This window comes from Schistocerca nitens, chromosome 6 (assembly GCF_023898315.1).
Source record: "Schistocerca nitens isolate TAMUIC-IGC-003100 chromosome 6, iqSchNite1.1, whole genome shotgun sequence".
Classification (NCBI taxonomy): domain Eukaryota; kingdom Metazoa; phylum Arthropoda; class Insecta; order Orthoptera; family Acrididae; genus Schistocerca; species Schistocerca nitens.
The window spans coordinates 282,672,534-282,695,760 of record NC_064619.1 but is presented as its reverse complement, the minus strand read 5'-3'; the positions used below and the strand labels follow the sequence as shown (position 1 = coordinate 282,695,760).

Here is a 23,227-nt window from a genome sequence, read left to right as displayed (position 1 = left end):
GATATATTTGCAGTAATCTAGTCACTTATTGTTCAGTATGGCTGAGTAACTTTTTTGTTTATATATCAGGATTTATTACTTAGTAAACACACAAACACACACACACACATTTTTCCTAACACAATACAGCTTTACTGTACTAGAGCATGATAACAGATTTTTCCTCTTGACTTAAGCCTAAACAATTACACTTTTCTCTTAAACTATCTTGCAATATGGTTAATAACGTACCAAGTGTTATATTAGGTAGAAAGGATCTGCCACCATCTTCATTGAGATTTTTTGCCATCCATGACATAGCTTCAGACATTATTACTCCATTCACACTTGTCTGCCCACAGTCATACAACCCATTGCCTTGCTTGTGTATGTTGAGAAAAGCTCCTGTTAAACAGAGATAATGAGGATGTCACATTTTATGAAAAATGACTTCTGAAACTAAGGCAACTAGTAAGTAACAAGTCAAAATTTTTAGGTGTAACAAAAATCAGCCAAAACATTACATTTCAAATATTAGCATACGTCATGAGACACTTTCTTAATATAATGCTATGAGAAGTATAATTTCTTCCACGGTTTTCGTAAATTACTTCAGGCAAATGCTGGGACAGTTCCTATCATAAGGCCACATCTGACAACCTGTCACATCCCTGTCAAAGTAGACCTATAAGTATGTGAATGCCTGTATGTATGAATTATGTTATTTTCATTGTTCTTATATTGTAATACCATGATATGTCCAACATCATTACAAGAGTGATCTGGGGGCAAATAAAACTACTGTTGCTACTACTGGCCACAGTTTTGTGACTCTTTAATATTTTTGCTATATCATGTTATTTAGACACTACCAGAGATGATACATGTAATCAATAGTGATCTACTGCTCCAATAATGAAGAAGAACATAGAACATCTAGTGATGCTGAACACATGAAATTGATGCTATAATAATAAAAAACCATCATTAAGCTACTGTGTTGTATTAGTACACAGATATCTGATAAATGAACATAACAAGATTAGCAGAACAGTTGCTACTTTCATAAACACTAATTATCTGTGTAACACATGCAATGCAATTCAGATACTCATGTGTATCATGAAACACTTTCCTAACATAATTCACTGTTTCATCATGTATATTAAGTATCAGCCTTTTTGTGTATTACTGTCTGCTTCATAATTACCTTCATACAAAAATAAGTGCGAAACTTCTGTTTGCTAGAAGTAGGCATGTCTCTACTACTCCAATTACATTATTAACAGGTAACTCGGAAGAAAAAAACAGCTTTCATTTGAGGAAAACCATTAAGTTTTCTGTCAGATATAGCATTACAGTCAGATTGGCAACTATTTTTTATTTCAATTTTGGATGTGGTATTCACAACAGCTTATCCTTTTTCCTTGGAATCTCATTTTTCAACATGTTGCCTCCATTTATTCCACACTACTTCTCTCTGTCTTCTTTTTAAAGGAACAAATATGAAAGGGTTGCACAGGACACAGCAGACATAAATCTTCCTCACATAGAACAACGTGACAACCTTAACATATACTGTCACAATGTACAAGGATTGAGAAAGAAAGTAAGTGAACTTGAAATTCTTACAAGTGATACTAATGTTTTGTCAGACATGCACTTACTGTGTATTAGCGAACAAAACTTCAGTTTAGTCCACCACTGTTCTAGGGAAAATTACAAAGGTCGTGGAACTTGTATATACATGAGAAATAGCATTAGCTGTGAACCTTTCCATCCCTGTGAAGTGTATTCCTTAGACAAAGACATTGAAATAGCTGGGGTAGTACTTGCCGACCTAAATATGTATATAATGTGTGCATATAGATTACCTTGTGGTAACTTTTCAGTCTTCCTCAGAAACTTTGCACTATTGCTAGAAAAAGCTTGTCACACTCAAAAAATATAATAATATGTGGTGATCTCAACATTTATTTCCTTGAAGAATCTGCTCAAAAGTCCCAATTAGTAAATTTAATGATGTCATTCAACTTAAATGTGAAAGTTATATGTCCTATGAGATTAAACAGCTGTCTTGATCACGTTGCTACTAACACTGTTTGCTCTGTAAAAATTATAGATGTTGGTTTTTCAGATCACAGAGCACTAACAATATATTTTAATCCACCACTCAATGTATTCCCAACAGGAGAAACAGTTATTAAATGTAGAAGTTATAGTGATAGCAACATAAACAACTTCTTACTTAGCTTAGAGAAAGAAGACTGGCAAAGTGTATTTACTTCCGCAACAACAAATGAAAAATATGACAATTTTCTGCAGATATTTGAATATTACATTAATTGCCATTTCCCAGAGAAAACAAAGACTATCACTAACAAAAAACATAATGCTTGGGTCACAAAAGGTATTAAAACTTCATCAGAAAATATGAGGCTGCTGCACAGAATTAGCAAACTGGACAGTGGCAAATCCAAAGAGTTCAAGGTATACTATAAAATTACAAAAACACATACAGGAGAGTTACCAAAAGGGCTAAAAAATCTCATAATGATAAAACAATTAGGTGCTCTTCCAACAAATGTAAGACCATCTGGGGTATAGTAAATGAACAGACTGGTAGAAAGTTAACGATAGAGGATAAAATCACACTAAATATAGAAGGACAAAAGACTGAAAATGCACATAAAGTTGCCAATAATTTCAACAGCTATTTTTCAGAAATTTCCACAAATCTCCTAACCAACTCTTCAAATACTGTTCACTCTCCTCCCACAAATCTCCTGACTAACTCTCCAAACACTGCACACTCTTGTATCAAAAATAATACTCCTCTGAACTCCCTTTTCCTATCTCCTACAACACCATATGAAATTGAAGATATTATTAAAAAAAAAAAAAGAGTCAAAAAAATTTATTCTGCAGGGTATGATCTGATACCCTACTTCTTACTTCATAAGTGTTCAGATTACATCAGTGGACCCCAGTCAAATATCATAAATACATCATTTCTAGAGGGAACATTTCCAAACTTGCTAAAATTATACCTCTCTACAAGAAGGGAGAGAAAACGGACATGACAAACTATAGGCCAATTGCTATACTATCTGCCTTCTCAAAAATATTTGAATACTGTATGTTAACTAGATTAGAAATATGTTAAAATTCTAACAACATAATCACATCTTCCCAATACGGATTTCGGAAAAATAGGTCCACCACACATGCTCTGTATGCATTTCTAGAAAAGTGCTCAAGTTTCATTGAGCATAAACAACCTGCTGTCGGTATCTTTCTTAATCAGTCCAAGGCCTTCGACATGGTCGACCACAAGCTGCTGCTTATGAAACTCCATAAGTATGGGATTAGAGGTGTAGCCCACAATTGGTTCCATAGCTACCTTAGTCAAAGAAAGCAATATATAGAAATAAGAAAATCAGAGATATTCAGGCACTGCAGGTCAGATATACTACATACAACAAATGGTGTCCCTCAGGGATCTGTCCTTGGCCCTGTTCTTTTCATATTGTTCATAAATGATCTCCCAGAACACATACCAAATGCCAGCTCCTTTCTGTATGTGGATGACACAAATATCCTGATAACCAGTAGAGGTGACACATTGCAAGATGCAGTTAATGAAACTATTTGTCATTTACAATTGTGGTTTGAAGCAAATAGTCTACTCATAAATACTCAAAAATCTGTAAGTATGAACTTCCATACTAGACAAAATCTAACCCCCTTCAATGCAGTTACAGTTATTGGCAAAGAAGACATTATGAACAGGCAGGACACCAAGTTTCTTGGACTTACCATCAGTAACACACTAAACTGGAAACCACATATTGAGGCATTGTCACAAAAGCTTAGTAAAACCTACTATCTATTACGATCATTAAAAGACACAGCCAGTGTAGATATCTTGAAGCTGGTGTACCATGCCCTGTTTGAGTCTTTCTTGTGCTATGGTTTAATCTTCTGGGGAAAGAGCTCTGATTCTCTCACAATTTTCAAGTTACAAAAACAAGTAGTAGGAATAATCAAATGTAAAAAAAGAACTGAACACTGTAAACCACTATTTCAACAGCTAAAAATCCTGCCACTGCCATGCTTCTATATATTGGAACTAGCTTGTTTTACAGTACAGCACTTGGATGCCCTCTACAGAAATGCAGACTGCCACACACGACACCAGAAACAAAACACAGTTACAAATTTAGCCCACAACACAAAATTATAAGTGAATGGGGTTAAATGTATGGGCATTAAAATATATACCCACCTCACAACAGACATAAAAACAAGCAAAAACCCAAAAATAATGAGAATTAAATTAAAGGAATTGCTACTAAATCACTGTTTCTATTCCGTACATGAATTTCTTGAAACAAAATTTTAATTACTTGCAATAAGCTGTTTATTCAGTTGTAGATGTTTCTACTTAGTAAGATAATTTAATTATTGTATCGTATCTATATTCTGTCTGTATCTCATACATGTATTCTTATATGTGAACTATGTACCACAATATTTTAATTACTTGTAATAAGCTGTACGAGGTGCGGCTAGAAAAAAAACGGACTGATGCTGGAAAAAACATTTATTTACAATTATTTACAATTTCATGTTATCTCCTTCAATGTACTCTCCTCCTCGGTCTCTACACCGCTCCATACGAATTTTCCACTGTTCATAGCAATGCTGCAGATCATTTTCGGTAAGTCCATACATTACTTCCGTCGCTTTTTCTTTTACTGCTTCAACAGTCTCAAATCTAGTTCCTTTCAAAGCTGACTTGACTTTAGGGAAAAGAAAAAAGTCACAGGGGGCCAAATCAGGTGAGTAGGGTGGATGATCTAAGATGGGAATGTTGTGTTTTGCCAAAAACGTCTTCACTGACAACGCACTGTGAGCTGGGGAATTGTCTTGGTGAAGGATCCATGACTTTTTTCTCCACAAATCGTTCCGTTTTCTCCGTACTCGCTCACGTAGGGTAGCCAGGACGCTAATGTAGTAATGCTGATTCACTGTTTGTCCCTCTGGTACCCAATCAATGTGCACAATCCCTTTGATGTCAAAAAAAAACAATCATCATTGCCTTGAAATTCGATTTTGACATTCGTGCTTTTTTTTGTCGTGGAGAACCAGGAGTTTTCCAATGCATCGATTGGCGTTTAGTTTCGGGATCGTAAGTAAAAAACCATGATTCATCGCAAGTAATAACATTTTGTAAGAAGGTGGGATCACTTTCAATGTTTTCCAGGATGTCAGAACAAATCATTCTTCGGCGTTCCTTCTGTTCAATTGTGAGACACTTTGGAACCATTTTTGAACACACTTTGTTCATGTTGAATCTTTCATGAAGAATCTTCCTAACACTTTCCTTGTCAACTCAGACACTGCTCTGATTGTTAAACGGCGATCTTGTCGAACAAGTTTACCGATTTTTTCAATGTTTGCATCAGTTTTTGCTGACAATGGTCTGCCAGTGCGAGTGTCATCACTGGTGTCTTCGCGGCCATCTTTAAATCGTTTAAACCACTCAAACACTTGTGTTCGCGATAAACAATCATCGCCGTACACTTGTTGTAACATTACAAACGTTTCACTTGCAGATTTTCCTAGTTTGAAACAAAATTTGATGTTAACACGCTGTTCTTTCTGTACACTCAACATTTTCCGACGCACAGACAAAACGTCAACTACTTAAAACAGACGCCACGGGCAGACTGAGTGCAGGAGGCAGATGAAACTCGAGCAGTAGGCGGAGCGAGAGTCACGTGACAGGCCACGCGACTTTCAGCCTTATTGCATTCGTTTTATTGTTTCACCAGTACTAGTCCGGTTTTTTTCTAGCCACACCTCGTATATTCATTTGTAGATATTTCTACTTAGTAAGATAATTTAATTATTGTTTGTTACTAATATTCTGTCTGTATTTCATATGTATTCTGCTATGTGCAGTATGCACCACTGTCATCTCTCATCACACACCAACTTTTTTATATTTTGTCTATATATCCTATATGTATTCTGCTATGTGAGTTATGTGCCACTACTGTCATCTCTCATCATATACCATATTAACATAATTTTTCAAATTGACTTGTCCTATATCATGATGTGCTTTGCTGTACAAATTGTATGATCTACGGGACCAATAATAAATCAAATCAAATTATCCTATACTTCAGATGGCTGATTCAAAGTCTGACATCTTCTGGACTAAGTTACATTACATTATTTTAATACTTGTTCCATAGATCATGAATACGACATGTTGTAGAGATGTGTAATCTGTTAGTTTAACATAAGTTTGCTTTACAAAATACAATTTTTTTTTTTTTTTTTTTTTTTTTTTTTTTTTTTTTTTTTTTGCCAATTGGGACTAGTAGGCACCAGCCTAAAGGCCCCATGCCTTTGAAAGAGCCCATACTATGCTGCAAAAACATTACTCCTGGAAGGCAGTCTGGTCCATCGTAAAATCAGAACTGGTGATGAGAACTAACAGCCAAGTTATCTCCAAAATTAAGGTGGGAAATAAAACTATAACCAATCCTGCTCTGATTTCAGAATCTTATGGCAATTTTTTTTATAAATGTGTCAAAGTCCATTGCAGATGTAGATGGTTATACCAAAGAAGTACAATTAGGTCAGAAGGTAGAAGAATGCTTTAACAAATTTAAAGAAACTTCAGCAAGAGATATAGAGAACACTATATTACAGCTCAGTCCGTGTTTTATAGAGGTTCAGGTCATACCTCACAAAGAGAAAACAAAGAGTAGTTACATCATCAAGCAAGGGAAATTTCTTCTCTGAATGGATGATTAATACACAAGGCGTTCCACAAGGCTCAGTTCTGGGTCCAATTTTATTCTTACTTTACATAAATGACTTGCCACTAAACATAAATTCACACTCAATTTTATTCGCTGATGATACATCTGCCCTCATCAAAAGCAATCACTCAGAACAAATTCCCTCAACTGTCACAAATCTACTAGACAGTTTAGAAAACTGGTTCCAACTAAATGGGTTAAAATTGAATATTGGAAAAACACATTTACTACAGTTCAAAACTAAAAACTCTAAGATAAATGAAATTCATATTACCTGCAGAAACCAGGAACTAAAAGAATCAGATTGTGTTAAATTTTTTGGAATACATTTGGACCAAAATTTATCCTGGTCTTCACATATAGAATACCTAGCAAATAAGTTAAACAGCCTGACCTTTGCTATGAAGATTTTGTTATATTTGACCAGCATGGAGATAATAAAAGTATTTATCACAGCTATTTTGAAGCTGTTATAAGGTATGGCACTATCTTTTGGGGTAATACAAGCAAAATCATTAGAATATTAAAATTACACAAAAACAATTGTTAGAAATAGGCGTAACGCAAGACCAAAAGAATCTTGTTGCTCACTGTTAAGAAATCTAAGAATATTAAGTGCCCCCTGTTGCGGGGTCAACAGTCTGGATGAATGACTGATCTGGCCCTGTAACACTAACCAAAACGGCCATGCTGTGCTGGTACTGCGAACGGCTGAAAGCAAGGGGAAACTAAGGCCATAGTTTTCCCCAAGGGCATGCAGCTTTACTGTATGGTTAAATGATGATGGCGTCCTCTTGGGTAAAACATTCCGGAGGTAAAATAGCCCCCCATTTGGATCTCCAGGCAGGGAATATTCGAGATGATGTTGTTATCAGGAGAAAGAAAACTGGTGTTCTACGGATCGGAGCGTGGAATGTCAGATCCCTTAATCAGGCAAGTAGGTTAGAAAATTTAAAAAGGGAAATGGATAGGTTAAAGTTAGATATAGTGGGAATTAGTGAAGTTCGGTGGCAGGAGGAACAAGACTTCTGATCAGGTGACTACAGGGTTATAAACACAAATCAAATAGGGGTAATGCAGGAGTAGGTTTAATAATGAATAGGAAAATAGGAATGCATAGTGAACGCATTATTGTGGCCAAGATAGATACGAAGCCCAAGCCTACCACAGTAGTACAAGTTTCTATGCCAACTAGCTCTGCAGATGACAAAGAAATTGAAGAAATGTATGATGAAATAAAAGAAATTATTCAGATAGTGAAGGGAGATGAAAATTTAATAGTCATGGCTGACTGGAATTCGTCAGTAGGAAAAGGGAGAGAAGGAAACGTAGTAGGTGAATATGGATTGGGGGTAAGAAATGAAAGAGGAAGCCGCCTGGTAGAATTTTGCACAGAGCACAACCTAATCATAGCTAACACTTGGTTCAAGAATCATAAAAGAAGATTGTATACATGGAAGAAGCCTGGGGATACTGACAGGTTTCAGATAGATTATATAATGGCAAGACAGAGATTTAGGAACCAGGTTTTAAATTGTAAGACATTTCCAGGGGCAGATGTGGACTCTGACCACAATCTATTGGTTATGAACTGTAGATTAAAACTGAAGAAACTGCAAAAAGGTGGGAATTTAAGGAGATGGGACCTGGATAAACTGACTAAACCAGAGGTTGTACAGAGTTTCAGGGAGAGCATAAGGGAACAATTGACAAGAATGGGGGAAAGAAATACAGTAGAAGAAGAATGGGTACAGCTTTGAGGGATGAAGTGGTGAAGGCAGCAGAGGATCAAGTAGGTAAACAGACGAGGGCTAGTAGAAATCCTTGGGTAATAGAAGAAATATTGAATTTAATTGATGAAAGGAGAAAATATAAAAATGCCGTAAATGAAGCAGACAAAAAGGAATACAAACGTCTCAAAAATGAGATCAACAGGAAGTGCGCAATGGCTAAGCAGGGATGGCTAGAGGACAAATGTAAGGATGTAGAGGCTTATCTCACTAGGGGTAAGATAGATACTGCCTACAGGAAAATTAAAGAGACCTTTGGAGAAAAGAGAACCACTTGTATGAATATCAAGAGCTCAGATGGAAACCCAGTTCTAAGCAAAGAAGGGAAAGCAGAAAGGTGGAAGGAGTATATAGAGGGTCTATACAAGGGCGATGTTCTTGAGGACAATATTATGGAAATGGAAGAGGATGTAGATGAAGATGAAATGGGAGATATGATACTGCGTGAAGAGTTTGACAGAGCACTGAAAGACCTGAGTCGCAACAAAGATCCAGGAGTAGACAACATTCCATTAGAACTACTGACAGCCTTGGGAGAGCCAGTCCTGACAAAACTCTACCATCTGGTGAGCAAGATGTATGAGACAGGCGAAATACCCTCAGACTTCAAGAAGAATATAATAATTCCAATCCCAAAGAAAGAAGGTGTTGACAGATGTCAAAATTACCGAACCATCAGTTTAATAAGTCACGGCTGCAAAATACTAACACGAATTCTTTACAGACAAATGGAAAAACTAGTAGAAGCCGCCTCGGGGAAGATCAGTTTGGATTCCATAGAAATATAAGGAACACGTGAGGCAATACTGATCCTACGACTTATCTTAGAAGTTAGATTAAGGAACGGCAAACCCACGTTCCTAGCATTTGTAGACTTAGAGAAAGCTTTTGACAATGTTGGCTGGAATACTCTCTTTCAAATTCTGAAGGTGGCAGGGGCAAAATACAGGGAGCGAAAAGCTATTTACAATTTGTACAGAAACCAGATGGCAGTTATAAGAGTCAAGGGATATCAAAGGGAAGCAGTGGTTGGAAAGGGAGTGAGACAGGGTTATAGCCTCTCCCCGTTGTTGTTCAATCTGTATATTGAGCAAGCAGGAAAGGAAACAAAAGAAAAATTTGGAGTAGGTATTAAAATCCATGGAGAAGAAATGAAAACTTTAAGGTTCGCCGATGACATTGTAATTTTGTCAGAGACAGCAAAGGACTTGGAAGAGCAGTTGAACGGAATGGATAGTGTCTTGAAAGGAGGATATAAGATGAACATCAACAAAAGCAAAACAAGGATAATGGAATGTAGTCGAATTAAGTCGGGTGATGCTGAGGGAATTAGATTAGGAAATGAGACACTTAAATTAGTAAAGGAGTTTTGTTATTGGGGGAGCAAAATAACTCATGATTGTCGAAGTAGAGAGGATATAACATGTAGACTGGCAATGGCAAGGAAAGCATTTCCGAAGAAGAGAAATTTGTTAACATCAAGTATAGGTTTAAGTGGCAGGAGGTCGTTTCTGAAAGTATTTGTATGGAGTGTAGCCATGTTTGGAAGTGAAACATGGATGATAAATAGTTTGGACAAGAAGAGAATAGAAGCTTTCGAAATGTGGTGCTACAGAAGAATGCTGAAGATTAGATGGTTAGATCACATAACTAATGAGGGAGTATTGAATAGGATTGGGTAGAGGAGCAGTTTGTGTTACAACTTGACTAGAAGAAGGGATCGGTTGGTAGGACACGTTCTGATGCATCAAGGGATAACCCAGTTTAGTATTGGAGGGCAGCATGGAAGTAAAAATCGTAGAGGGAGACCAAGAGATGAATACGCTAAGGAGATTCAGAAGGATGTAGGTTGCAGTAGATACTGGGAGATGAAGAAGCTTGCACAGGATAGAGTAGCATGGAGAGCTGCATCAAACCAGTCTCATTACTGAAGACCACAACAACAACAACTTTGAAAGCAGTTTGTAATTCAGTTGTGTAGGAATATGTTCGGTGAAGTTAGAGTGCCAAATGCAGGTGAGTCACTCATGTATGGTTTTGCATCAGGGAACAGTTAGGGTTCGTGCTTGTTGCCATGTTAATCAGTATTTATTTCATGACTTTATATTTGCAAGTTGTTTCAAATATGTTGATTCCTAAAGTTTGTGAATGTATTTTCTTGTTGTCATATGTTTTACCATGTGAGTGTAATTTCAGTTCTGAGGAACATTGTAAAATCATTATTATTACACCAAGTAAAATGAAGAAGTGTTGAATTTCAATTTATTGTCAAAACATGTCAATAAATGGATGGATGTATACATCACAACAATGGAGCATTCATTTCTAAAATTAAAAGCTGGGTCATTCCACTTACACACTATTATTTCAAGTAGCATCAATTCAATGTGGAGTCATAAACAGATGGATATTAAAAATGTTCGTTCTTGGGACACATTCTTTTTCGAATGTGTTGGCTGCACTATACTAGTGAGTTTTCTGCTAAAAGAGAGTAATTGTACCAAAATGAAGTAACTAACACTTTCAAGATTCTTCATTGTGGGTTTATGGACAATTGAAAGGGAGGGTGGTCACATCCTGGAGCCACATGCTCAAAGTGTTTGTTGTTTCCTGAAAGAGTACAGCAATACAAAGTACCATCTGAATGGCTTGCCAAGGACTACAAAAAATAAATGATGGCACTTCCCTCAGGCTTTTCTAAACTTCAGTTTGGTAAGATAAGTGAAGGATTCCCTATTGTTTTTCATGAAAGTTGGATGCATAGTCTCTTTTAATTTGACATTTATTTTATACATTTGCTTATGCATGGACAATGTTTTTGGTAGTCAAACCACTCGTTATGACATGTCTAACATTACGTAAAACTATGTCACAGCAATATTTTCATATGAAAAATGGGAGATAGTAGTCTGTGTGTAGACAGTACATCTATATGTGTTTCAACTTGTGGGGATGTTAACCACAATAAGGACATATACACAGACACAAAAGAACAACCAAAATTTATCTACTACCTGAGCAGTATACACAAAACAAAGTACAAATTATGATCAAGTCCAAACAGCATGGATGTACAAAGAGGACTAAACTGCAATTAAGAAAGTCAAAAATATGAACTGTCTCTGTCAGCGACTCAGTTTAACACTCAAAATAGTCTTGCCACCACACGACACACCACTCCCACCTTTCTCTCCCCACCTGACAAAGTGGAACTCTGGGAATGTGTAGGTACTTATGCCGTACCACCTGGCTGGCCCTTGCACTAACTGAAGATGGTATTTGCCAAACAGGAGCAATGTTCAACTGAGGTGAAAGTTACACTGGTAAGGATGTCATCCATAATAATAATAATAATAATAATAATAATTTTATTGTCTTTAAGCCATTACAGCAATAGACAAAGTCATACATATAATACAATACAGTACAGTACATGCTATAAAAGGACAGAATTGTTAAGAACTTTACAGTTTAATATCACAGGTCATGAAATCCTTTACATTGTAGAATGGGTTTACAACTAACCAGTCATAAAGTGTTTGTTTGTATTGTTGCTCTGGTAAATTTTGTATACCTTGTGGAAGTTTGTTAAATAATTTGTGGCCCATAAGTTCATAACTGTTAACTGATTTTGACAGTCTGTGGTAGGGCGTATAGATAGAGCTGTTTGTCCTAGTGCTGTAACAATGTATATTTGCCCTGTGTTTTACTTTAGGTAAGTTCTTTTTTGTGTAGATTAAAACATAATAAATATATAGGTTTATTACTGTCATGATTTTTTGTTGAGTAAACAAAGGTTTACAATGAGCCTTGTATGGTGAGCCTGTAATTATCCTAATAGCTTTCTTTTGCAGCAATAGTATATCATGCACACAAGTGGAGTTTCCCCATAAAATAATGCCATAGGATATGATGCTTTGGAAAAATGAGTAGTAAGATACTCTAACATAATTTTTAGGTACACAGTGCATTAATCGCCTTAACAAATAGATTACCCTAGACAATTTACCGCTAATATACTTAATATGTGGATTCCAAGAAAGTTTATCATCCAAATATACCCCCAAAAATTTAACACAACTAGGATCATCTGATGGAAACTTGTCTTTTAAACTAAATACCATCTGCTGGGTTTTGCTTTCATTAAGCAAGAACCCATTTGCTTTAAACCAGAGTGAAGCTTGCTCAATTGTCTCTGTAACACATGTTTTAAGGCTATTAAGATCATTACTGCTGTTCAGAAATGTTGTATCATCAGCATAGAGTACTGTTCTGGATTTGATAAATGATGGCAGGTCATTTATCATTATTAGGAAAAGGAAAGGGCCCAGCACGGATCCCTGCGGAACACCTACCTCAACTTGTTCTATACTGGACATTTCTTTCCCAACACAGACGGCTTGCTTACGGTTTTGTAAATATGATCTTAATAGCTTAAGGCTGTTACCTTTAACACCGTAAAAGTCCATTTTTTCGAGTAGTAGTGTATGTTCTACACAGTCAAAGGCTTTGCTTAGGTCACAAAAAGTCACTTGGGCAAAGCATTTATCTTCAAATACTTGATGGATGTATTTAACAACATTGTCTATGGCATCAATGGTTGACAGGTTTTTCCTAAAGCCATACTGTGATCCACTTATTAATCCTATGTTATCAAAGTAAACAGATAATTGTTGGTAAATTATGCATTCTAGAACTTTTGAGAAAACTGGGACTATGGATATTGGCCTGTAACTTGAGACAGAATTTTTATCTCCTTTTTTATGTACTGGAACTACCCTAGACAGTTTAAGCTCATCAGGGAAAAAACCCTCCAGTATACACTTGTTTATACAATATGTTAGGGGGTACACTATACAGTCTATTACTTTCTTAAGCATGTTACAAGACAGGTCATATATGTCTACACTGTCTGATGATTTTAACTGCTTCACTATTCTTAACACAAAACCAGGTGAGACCTCAAAAAAATTGAAGGTACTTGTGTTTGTTGATGACCTAGCAATATTTTTTGACAGTAACTGTGATGAGCTGATTTCAGGTTTAATTATAGCACTTCCTACTTCCTCAACTGATTTAATAAAAAAGTCATTAAATTCCTGAGGAGAGATACTAATTTTGTCACTTCTTTTATCTTTGGCGACACTATTTATTAGAGTCCATGCTGCTTTGCACTTATTGGTGGATTTCTCAATACTTCTGAGATTGTGTGCTTGTTTGGCTTCCACAATTGCTTTTTTGTACTCATTCCTAGATCTAACATAGGCTAGTTTAGCATGGTTGGTTTTCAGATTTTTATAAATATTGTACAACAACATAACTTGATTTTTCATAGTAGACAGCTGTTTTGTGTACCATGTATTTTGTCTATTTGGAACTTTTGCTTTTAGGACTCTGTCAGTTACTTTGCATTTCTTTATTGGTATGCAGTCATTAAAGTGTCCCAGAAATGCTTTGAGAAACCTATCAAATAGTACCTTTGCTGGCAGATAATTACTTAGAGTATAATGTGTCTCATCATGACACAGGCCAAACCAATCTCTGTTAGAAAGGGACGTACGAAACCTGTCAATTTTCTCATCTGTGACTGGTCTAGTGACCACAACTTCTGGGACAAACTTATTTACATAACTCTTATCAAGAGGGAACCTACTTGTATAATTTAAAGATACTGAATCATGATCAGAATATGGAAATACTGTCACAAAACATGATTCTTCTGTTGTTTTAAAATTTACAAATATATTGTCAAGACATGCATGTTCTCTTGTAGGTTTGTTATTGACTGAATGTAAGTTGCACTGTCTTAGTAGGTTTTGGAGTTCAGTGACAGTACGTTTTTGTGTTGTGACATCGAATTCAGCATTCACATCTCCACCTATCACAATATCATAATGTATCCATCTAGTATCTGTAAGTACATGTAACAGCAGGTCCAGTTTTTCTAAAAATACATTGGTTATACCCTTAGGTGACCTGTACAGGGAAATTACAACTAACTTAAAACTGTCTATTACTATACCAGCAGCTTCAAAGTTCTGTTCATCACACAGAAAATCTAGATCTAATCTATTGAATGTACCGCTAAATGACTTGTTAACATATATTGCCACACCACCTCTTAAATGCAATTTTCTGCAGTAGCTACTGGCAAGAATATAATCATCAAATTTAATAAATGTAAGTTCACTCTCACTAGCCCAGTGTTCACTTAAACAAAAGATATCAAACTTATTTTCTAATCCAAAGTCATTGACAATAAATTCTTTATCCCTTACTCCTTCAGTGTTAAGATAACAGATTATAAAATCAAACCTGTCTTTCTTTACAGATGCACTATTTTGCTGAGAGGCTATTAAATCTCTGGCACTATTTATCTTACGGGCTTCTTCCCCTTGCTGCCTTCTACTAAAAAATCATTTAGACGTAATGGAGGTACAGTTTTCCGTTTGCCCGCTACACTCGATACTGCTTCTACTCTCGGAGGTCTCTTCGCGTCTTCTTGTTCGTGGCACGATCTAAGTGGCTGGGTTCCCACTGTAGGTAGTTCAAATGTTGCTGCAGAATGGACAGCTGGATCACCTGTTGGTACACTTGTTGCTGAATATGCTGCCACTTTTGCTGTTTCTGTTATCCTAGTTCCTGAATGAGGTGTTCTACCTGTTGTAACTGTAGTTACAGCTTCCTCTCTCCCAGCACATTCTTTTGTAATCAGTGATACCTGATGTTGTGTTACTGCTGCAACTGGAGTACATGGTAGGGAAGATACTTTGCAGGCGTCCTTTACCAATGGTAGTGGAATAGGATCACTTTTCTTACATCTAGGAGAAACAATATCCACTACCATTTTTATCTTTTCACTGAGCAGCGATTTGCCCCATTTATTTAAATGCATACCATGTGTTGTGAAGTGCTGTCTTTCAAGATCGTCAATACTGAGGAAAAAAGCGTTTGAAGTGGTCTTGCAGATCTTTTCATACATCCTGTTTGCTTTTTGGATTTCTCTGTTCACACAAGAAGATTCAGTAAGGTCATGTCTGTGTGGAATGCCTACAACAATAACTTTTTGATCCTCTGTTGTACGTAGCACATCTCTTAGCACTCTGTTTGCTACTGTTAGTTCATTCTTATATACATCGTTTGCACCGCCCAATATTACAATGCATTCGCTTTGTGTCACGTGATTATTGTTTTTATAGTTTTTCAAAACTTCTTTTAGGCCTGCTCCAGGTTTCACAACACTTGTCACATTGAGATCCTGCTGGAAACGAAGAATTCCTGCAATTCCTCTTCCGTGGCTGTCAGCAAGCAAAACTGTAGGCCTACTAAAGTTTTTAGGAGGCACTTTGTTTGCAACATCGAGACAGTTACGTTTTACTGACTTATTGCGCTTTATAAATTTCCTGTCCGTCGATTCCGAGTCGTAGTCTTGGTGTGAGTTGCTTGTTTCAACATTTTTACGTTCACAATCTGTAATAAGATGTTGAAATCGATTTCTTAACGGAACTTTTAACGCACTGGAAACAAATTTAGGTTTTGCACATTTCTTTGGTACACTGTACTCTTGAAGTTGACCGAGTTCTTTATGCGATGGGTCAGATAGGCTTTTAATAATATTTTCCAACAACAGAGCATGTTCTCTTGTGGCTTTCAGTTCTTTCTGCAGTGATTCGAGTACTATGATTTCACGATTTGCGCGGCGCATTTCACTCGCTGCCAGACGTCCGTTACACTTTGTTCCACACGTACACGAGATGTTTTCTTGATTTATTTTCGCGAAGCACTGCGAATGATACCAAATATGCAACACTGAACAAATTCTAATGCCACTTGATACGATTTTGTCGCATAACTTGCACCTTATTGACGCTAAATACTCGCAATTTATGGACCGATTTACTACCACATCTATGTGCGTCGCCATCTTTCTTTCAGGTCAGCTGTGTCCTTTGGCACAGGCAGTGGTCTATGGATGCTGCATTGATTTGATGGATTGTCTTCAGGTAGGCAGGCTTTATCTTCCTCAATGACACCACAGTAGGGTTGCCATTTAGGAGAATTTTCATTGTGTGTTCACTGTTGTCCTCCAGAACTGGATATAGTCCACTTTGTTGATCTGTAGTAACATGCTTCAGATATCTAAAGTGACCAATCCAAATAGTCAAAAAGGTTTTAGTGACAGTCTACAGAGATGTCAGCAAAGGGAAATGCTTCCACCCAGTGTGTGTGATTATTAACTGCAGTAAAGATGTATGATTAATCATCCGCTGTGGGTAGTGGGCACACTAAATGAATGTGCATGCATGCAAAGCACTGCGAGGGTTTGGAGAAACATCAAACAGGATTGTATACATGCTAGCCTACCTTCGCTTTCTGACACTCTGCACATGCCATCACATAAGTGCAACAGTCTCATTTAACATAAGGCCACACATATCTATAATTCTAATTGTACTGTTTGCTCCAACATGGGCAAGACCATGTATTGAGTTGAACACTTGTCTTCAGAAAGTAGGAGGCAGGTATGGGCAAAGTTGATGTTTAGAGACATCACACTACAAGAGAGTTTTTCAATCTTGAAGGGCAGATGCTTGAGCTTCAAACTCATATCTTGGCTTTTGATAAGTTTTTGAAGTTGTGTGTCAGCAGCTTGCACTGAAGCCATCTGATCATGGTTGAAACTACCAGATATGGCACTGAGTAATGAAAACGTCTGCCACCAAATTGTTGGCATCTTTAATATGCCTAACATCTGCTGCAAACTGTCTAATAAACTCCAGCTGTCTGAGCAGTTTGGTGAAAATGATTCCCTTGGCTTTGTAAAAGCAAAATTGATTGTTTGTGGTCACTGAACACAACAAGTAGACATGTCTCCACATATGACTGGAAGTGTTGAATACCTTCATGAATGGCCATTATTTCTCTATCACATATGCTCCACTTGGTCTAGGAGACAGTCAGTTTTGAAGAAAAAAAATTAAGCGGTTGCCATGATCCACTTACTTGTTGATATAGCACCACTCCAAAACCTAGATGGCTGGTATCAACAAGGGATTGCCAGTGATGCTGCATATACAGGATGTGCTACAGAGATGGGCATAATCTTTCATCTTTGGGAACTAGTTCAATGGTGATTGTTCCTTTTTGGGAATCATTCATTTTTAGCTGTGCACAATTCCTTTCTCATCTAATTGTGTACTATATTGGTTTTAGGTGAATTCCCAGAAAAATATCAAGTACACAACAACTATTACTTCTGCATGATAAAGTCATTGATTACCTAATGTAGGCAGGTTCTTTATTTCACTGAGCTGACGTTTTCTCAGAAAGCATCACAATAAATGGTGGGTATGATAGGCCGGAGACTGCAAGCCAGGCAGAGTGAAGCAAGGACAACCTGACCAGAAGTACAGATTACGGAATCTGTTTATGGCCCAATGTGGATAACACCAGTCATCATTCTTTTTTGAGGGAAGCTCACAGTCATAGTAAGCACATTGTCATATGAGGTCTGTCTAAAAAGTATCTGACCTTTCCCGTGCAAAATAGAGATGATAGTGTGATGCCACTGAACACAGTAAAGGAAGAGACCTTTATGCCCATGCATGAATTTTGTCCCTGCCTTCCTGCGTGTCAGTCACTGCCTGTCGGTCGCTAAGTGAGGTGCTGCACAACATGTTTGTCGGATTACCAATTCTCTCAAGAACACTGAATGTGTTGAGCAAAGATACTGCATCAAATTATGTCAAAAGCTTGGTGATTCTCAAAGCAAAACAATTCATAAGATTCAGCAGATGTTTGGAGAAGATGTAATGGGTGTAACACAAATTAAGGAGTGGTTCACTGATTCAAACACGGATGAACAACAGCGGAGAGTGACCAGCGTTCTGGCAGGCCCCAGACTGCCTAGAGTGTAGCTGTGGTTGAAAGGGTGCAAAATTTGGTGATGGTAGATCATCGTTTGACTGTACAGGAGATTGCTCAAGAGGTTGGGGTGAGTAAAGAGTCTGCACATGCAATTTTGTGTGATGGTTTGAACATGCACCAAGTGGCTGTGAAATTTGTGCCCAAGTTGTTGTCGCTGGAACAAAAAGACCTTTGTTTTGACATTGCACAGGTCCTTCTGGAAACCACCAACACTGATCCTGGGTCTCTGAACACTGTGATAACTGTAGATGAGTCATGGGTGTACGGATATGACCCAGAAACAAAAAGACAGTCATCACATTGGAAGCATCCTTAGTCTCCAAGGCCGAAGAAAGTGTGGCAGGTGTGAAGCAAAATCAAGGTGGTGCTCACTGTATTCTTTGATGTCCGTGGAATTCTTCTTCACAAATACACACCAGAAGGACAAAATGGGGCATAGAATATTGTCAATGTACTGCTGAGTTTTAAGGGTATTGTGAATGAAAACCAAAGGGGCCCTGGTATGGGAAGAAATTGCACCCCTGACCATCACTGCTGGTCATCACATTGTATGGCAGGTGACAGACAGGTTTGTATCCCACTGCTGTCCGAAGTGCCTCCAGACATGTCATGACCTGGAATCTCATTGACTGGAGTAGAATTGTTTTCAGTGATGACTTCTACTTCGAACTGAGCCCTGATGACCAGCGAAGACATGATTGGAGACACCTCGGACAGTGGTGGGGTACCAACCTCTCATGGCCCAATTGTCAGGAGTGATGATCGGGGGTGCCATTTTATTTCATAGCACGACCCCTTTCATTGTCATCCATGGCACCCTTACAGCACAGCGGTACTTTGACTATATTTTACAGCCCATTTTGTTGCCATTCATGGGAATCCATCCTGGGCTTAAACACTGCCTCAGCCAGCAATGTCACTGAATCTCTTTCCAGTTGAGAATGTTTGGAGGGTTATGGGCAGTGCCTTCCAAACAGCTCAGGATTTTGATGATCTAACGTGCCATTCAGAGAGCATTTGGCATGATATCCCTCAGGAGAGCATCCAATAACAGATACACATAATAGAGATTTTAGTAATCAGTAACATATTGTTCTTCACTATTTACAACAGTCGGTAAAAGTCAAAACTAGGACCAGTGGTGTACATATGTGTATTGTACAGGAAAGTTGTCAGCACTTGCCACAAGGTATGATGGGAACAAAAGAAGGTGTGTCAGTTGTTTGTGATATGCAGCCAATGAGAGAGTAGCAGGCAACAATGGGCAGTATGAATAAAATCTCTGAAGGCTATAAGGACAACTTATAAACAATTGCTATAGTTTTGGTATGACTCTTCTACTGACAAGGGAACTAATAACATGGCATCACCAGAAGCAACTGAATGTTATGATTAATTGCAAAGGTTCTAGTGCTATTTTAACAGTGCTACTGAAGTTGTTCTCCAGCAGAAATTTCAAACTCAGAATTATAGAAATCTAATCTATGTGTCTTCAAATAAAATGAAAAAAATATAAGCATGTACTGATGTTTATGCATAATTTTAAATTAGTGGGAATTTTGCATGAAAGTGTTCATGCTGTTGCTGACCTTGATAATTACAAACCTAAAATTACGTGGCAGCACAAAACTCTAAAACATCTCGTTCAAGGTAATAACAGAAACATCATATTCAAAAGGCCTCAAAAAGTTTTCAGAAAACCATACTTTGAAATATTAAACCAACTGATTGTGCTACTCAAAAACAACCAGTCCATCAAATTTTTATTTTTAATTGTTGTAAAAATTTACTCAAGAACATGCTACAGACATCAATTTGAATATAAAATTTTATGTAAATGATTTTTAGGGGGAGAGACTGATAAATGATAGACACATTTTTGCATCTTTTGAAGAGCAGGCAAAAACCTTGAGGGAAATTGTAGAGCTTTTAAAAAGACATAAGTGGATAAAATGACTGAATCCAGAGCTTGTACGATTTGTTTGCTTACAGTTTTTATTCCTGTACCATTCTATTCTAATGAAGGAAGTTTTTATACTGATTCAAGACTTTTTAAGATCAACAATGGTGCAATATCAGATCAAACATATCTCTATTTAGCTTGTTTACTGCAAAGTTTGTGATAAACTAGATTCAGATGACTTATTAAGTACTTTCTAGTTCATGGCACCCGAAGTGCTGCAAAGTTTTCGTGGTATGGAAGTGATTTTTTATATTGTATTGCATTTTATTAAGTAAATAATGATTTAAGAATCATTTGGAATTTTATTGTAAGTTTCATTCCTAACTCTTCTTTTCATAAATTTTGCTTCTATTTACAATTTCTTTGGGAGTGGATGGGATGGAGGCAGGGTGTGGTGGGGGGAGAGGGAGGTGGGGAACCCTTTTTGGACAACTACCCACTCACACAAAACATGAACTGCTGGGCCTGAACAGGTGTCTCATTAGAGACATGAGAAAATGAATCAAATGAGCCCATATGATTTGTTTGTGCACATAACGTGTTGGCTCAGCTGGCAGCACTAATTTCATTTTTACTGAACTGCCTCTTTTGCTGAAAAGGAGCAAAAGTTCAGGCACAAGTTTTGGCAGTCTTCCATAGGCTATCTAACTGTTTGTGATCCTATTCAGATTTATTCTGAGTGCAAATGTATCCTGAAACTGTAGTGATGCAAAAAGTCAGAACCCAAAATAAGTTTGGCAATACGTGATAATACAAAGGCCATGATAACAATTTGACTGCCGGCAGCATTTTGGTAATTTTTTTACTTTGGTCATAACTTTCTTCCTTCATGTTATTTAAAAAATTCAAGATTGCATGTCTGATAATTCATGGAACTTTAAAAAATTGCTATTAATCTGATACATATGATGTGATCAAATATGAGGCACTTGGCCCATTTTAAACTTCAGATGCAACTAGAAGTTTTATTTAGCCAGGTGCATCACTCTTGAGGCACACTCATATATCTGAGGAACATGTTATTATTGGCAAATAAAAGCTCCAACTACCTGTTATATGACTACTTTAATTATCAAATTTAAAAACTTACATTTTTACACATTTTTGCAACACAAAAAACAATCCATGCACATGAAACTCTCAGGACAAATTTGGCACTTCAATGAGATCTGCTTACTATATTTGATAGCATGATTTTGCCCACTTGCCTTGGTGGGTTTCTGGTAACAGCTGTTGCAATGTCATCTCACAGCGGTTCAACTGGTACGTGATTCCCCTACATTAGTGTCTCCTAAGTATCGTCAGCCCTGAGTAACTCATTTGCAAATGCCTCCAGGAAAACAATGACACCCATTTCTTTGTTTTGTAACCTGAACATGCAAAGTATTAGCATTTACAAGAAAAGTACTGAATAGTAATTCAAAGCCCACTTTATGGCACCACTTCACTGACTTCCACGAGCAAGAAGCCACAGATTTTCTTTTGATTTCAAAGAGTTTGGCTGCACTATCTCTTCTTGTTTTCACTGCCATAAGCTCATGTTAGAGCTTGGTTATGAAAAAATGTAATCCCTCTTCTCACACCACTTACCATCTACTACCTTAGTGTTGTTTCCTGCAACCACCATTTCCCTTTCTTCAACATCTTTGTGATAATAGCTTTTGACTTCCCCTTTTTGTTTTTCTAGAAGAATGTGCACCAAGTTTGTAGAAGTGTAGAAGTTATCCACAAGGAGTGTTCTTCCAGAATTCAAAAGTGATTCCATTAGCTCCAAAACAGTTGTTGTTGTTAAATCTATAGCATTAATTTCTTTTCCACAATACACTTTAACATTCCAAGTACATCCACCTATAGCACAAATTTTGTGTAATTTCACTTTGTATTTAAAACATTCTTCAGGAATGTACTGACAAAAATATAACCTTTTGCAAATGGAACCATTGTTTTATCAATACAAACAGCTTCACCTGGAGTGAAGGCTTCTTGGAATTTTGTGTTCAGATGATGCCCAAGTTTGCTAATTTTGAGGATATTTTATTTTCATCTATGTTTCCATTGACACAAAAATGTATGCAATGGATCAAGAAATCAGATATATTTTGGGAAATATAATAATGCCTCTGGGGTTATTCTATTAACAATCTTTCATTCAGCGTAACAATTTGTTTCCTTCACTATAAAATGACACATTTCTTCTCAAGGAAAAAATTGTAAATGTCAATAGGATGAATATTTCCAGGTAGATCGCCCAAAACTGCATTGCCTATTCCACAGTTACCAAAAAACAAAATTGTTTCCATTTCCCTGCACACCACACCACTTTATTCGTGAAGTAGGGAGCCCATCAGTACACAATATCTCTTTAGGTGACAACTCACTTTCACTGTGTTCATCAATGGAAGATGAAACTTCATTTATGCCATTTGTGGACATATTATTCGTAACTTGCATGAATAAATTTTTTTCTTCAATGGAATTACTTCATCTTCACTACTACTCTCACTCAAGGAAGGAGCACAATAGTTTGGATCAGAATTACTAACAGTGATTCATTAGATAAACTTGATACCTCCAATTATTTCCAGATTCTCTTCTCTTGTGAGTCCATTGTTCATCAAACAACCACAAAGTCTTATGGAAAACAAGCACTACTCAATGCCACTTATGTAAACAAAATGGTAGTATGAGCGAGAAACACGTACAGTACTGACACTACATGCAAT

At 37.1% G+C, this 23,227-nt stretch overlaps 1 long non-coding RNA gene across 1 annotated transcript in view; it reads right to left on the bottom strand.

The window, feature by feature from the left end:
• Positions 1-290: 290 nt before the first annotated feature.
• The window catches only part of LOC126262795 (uncharacterized), a 107,350-nt gene continuing 84,413 nt past the window's right edge, over positions 291-23,227 (bottom strand). The window contains exon 3 of the long non-coding RNA XR_007546760.1: positions 291-384. This is a non-coding gene — a long non-coding RNA (uncharacterized LOC126262795). The remainder of the gene's footprint in view (positions 385-23,227) is intronic.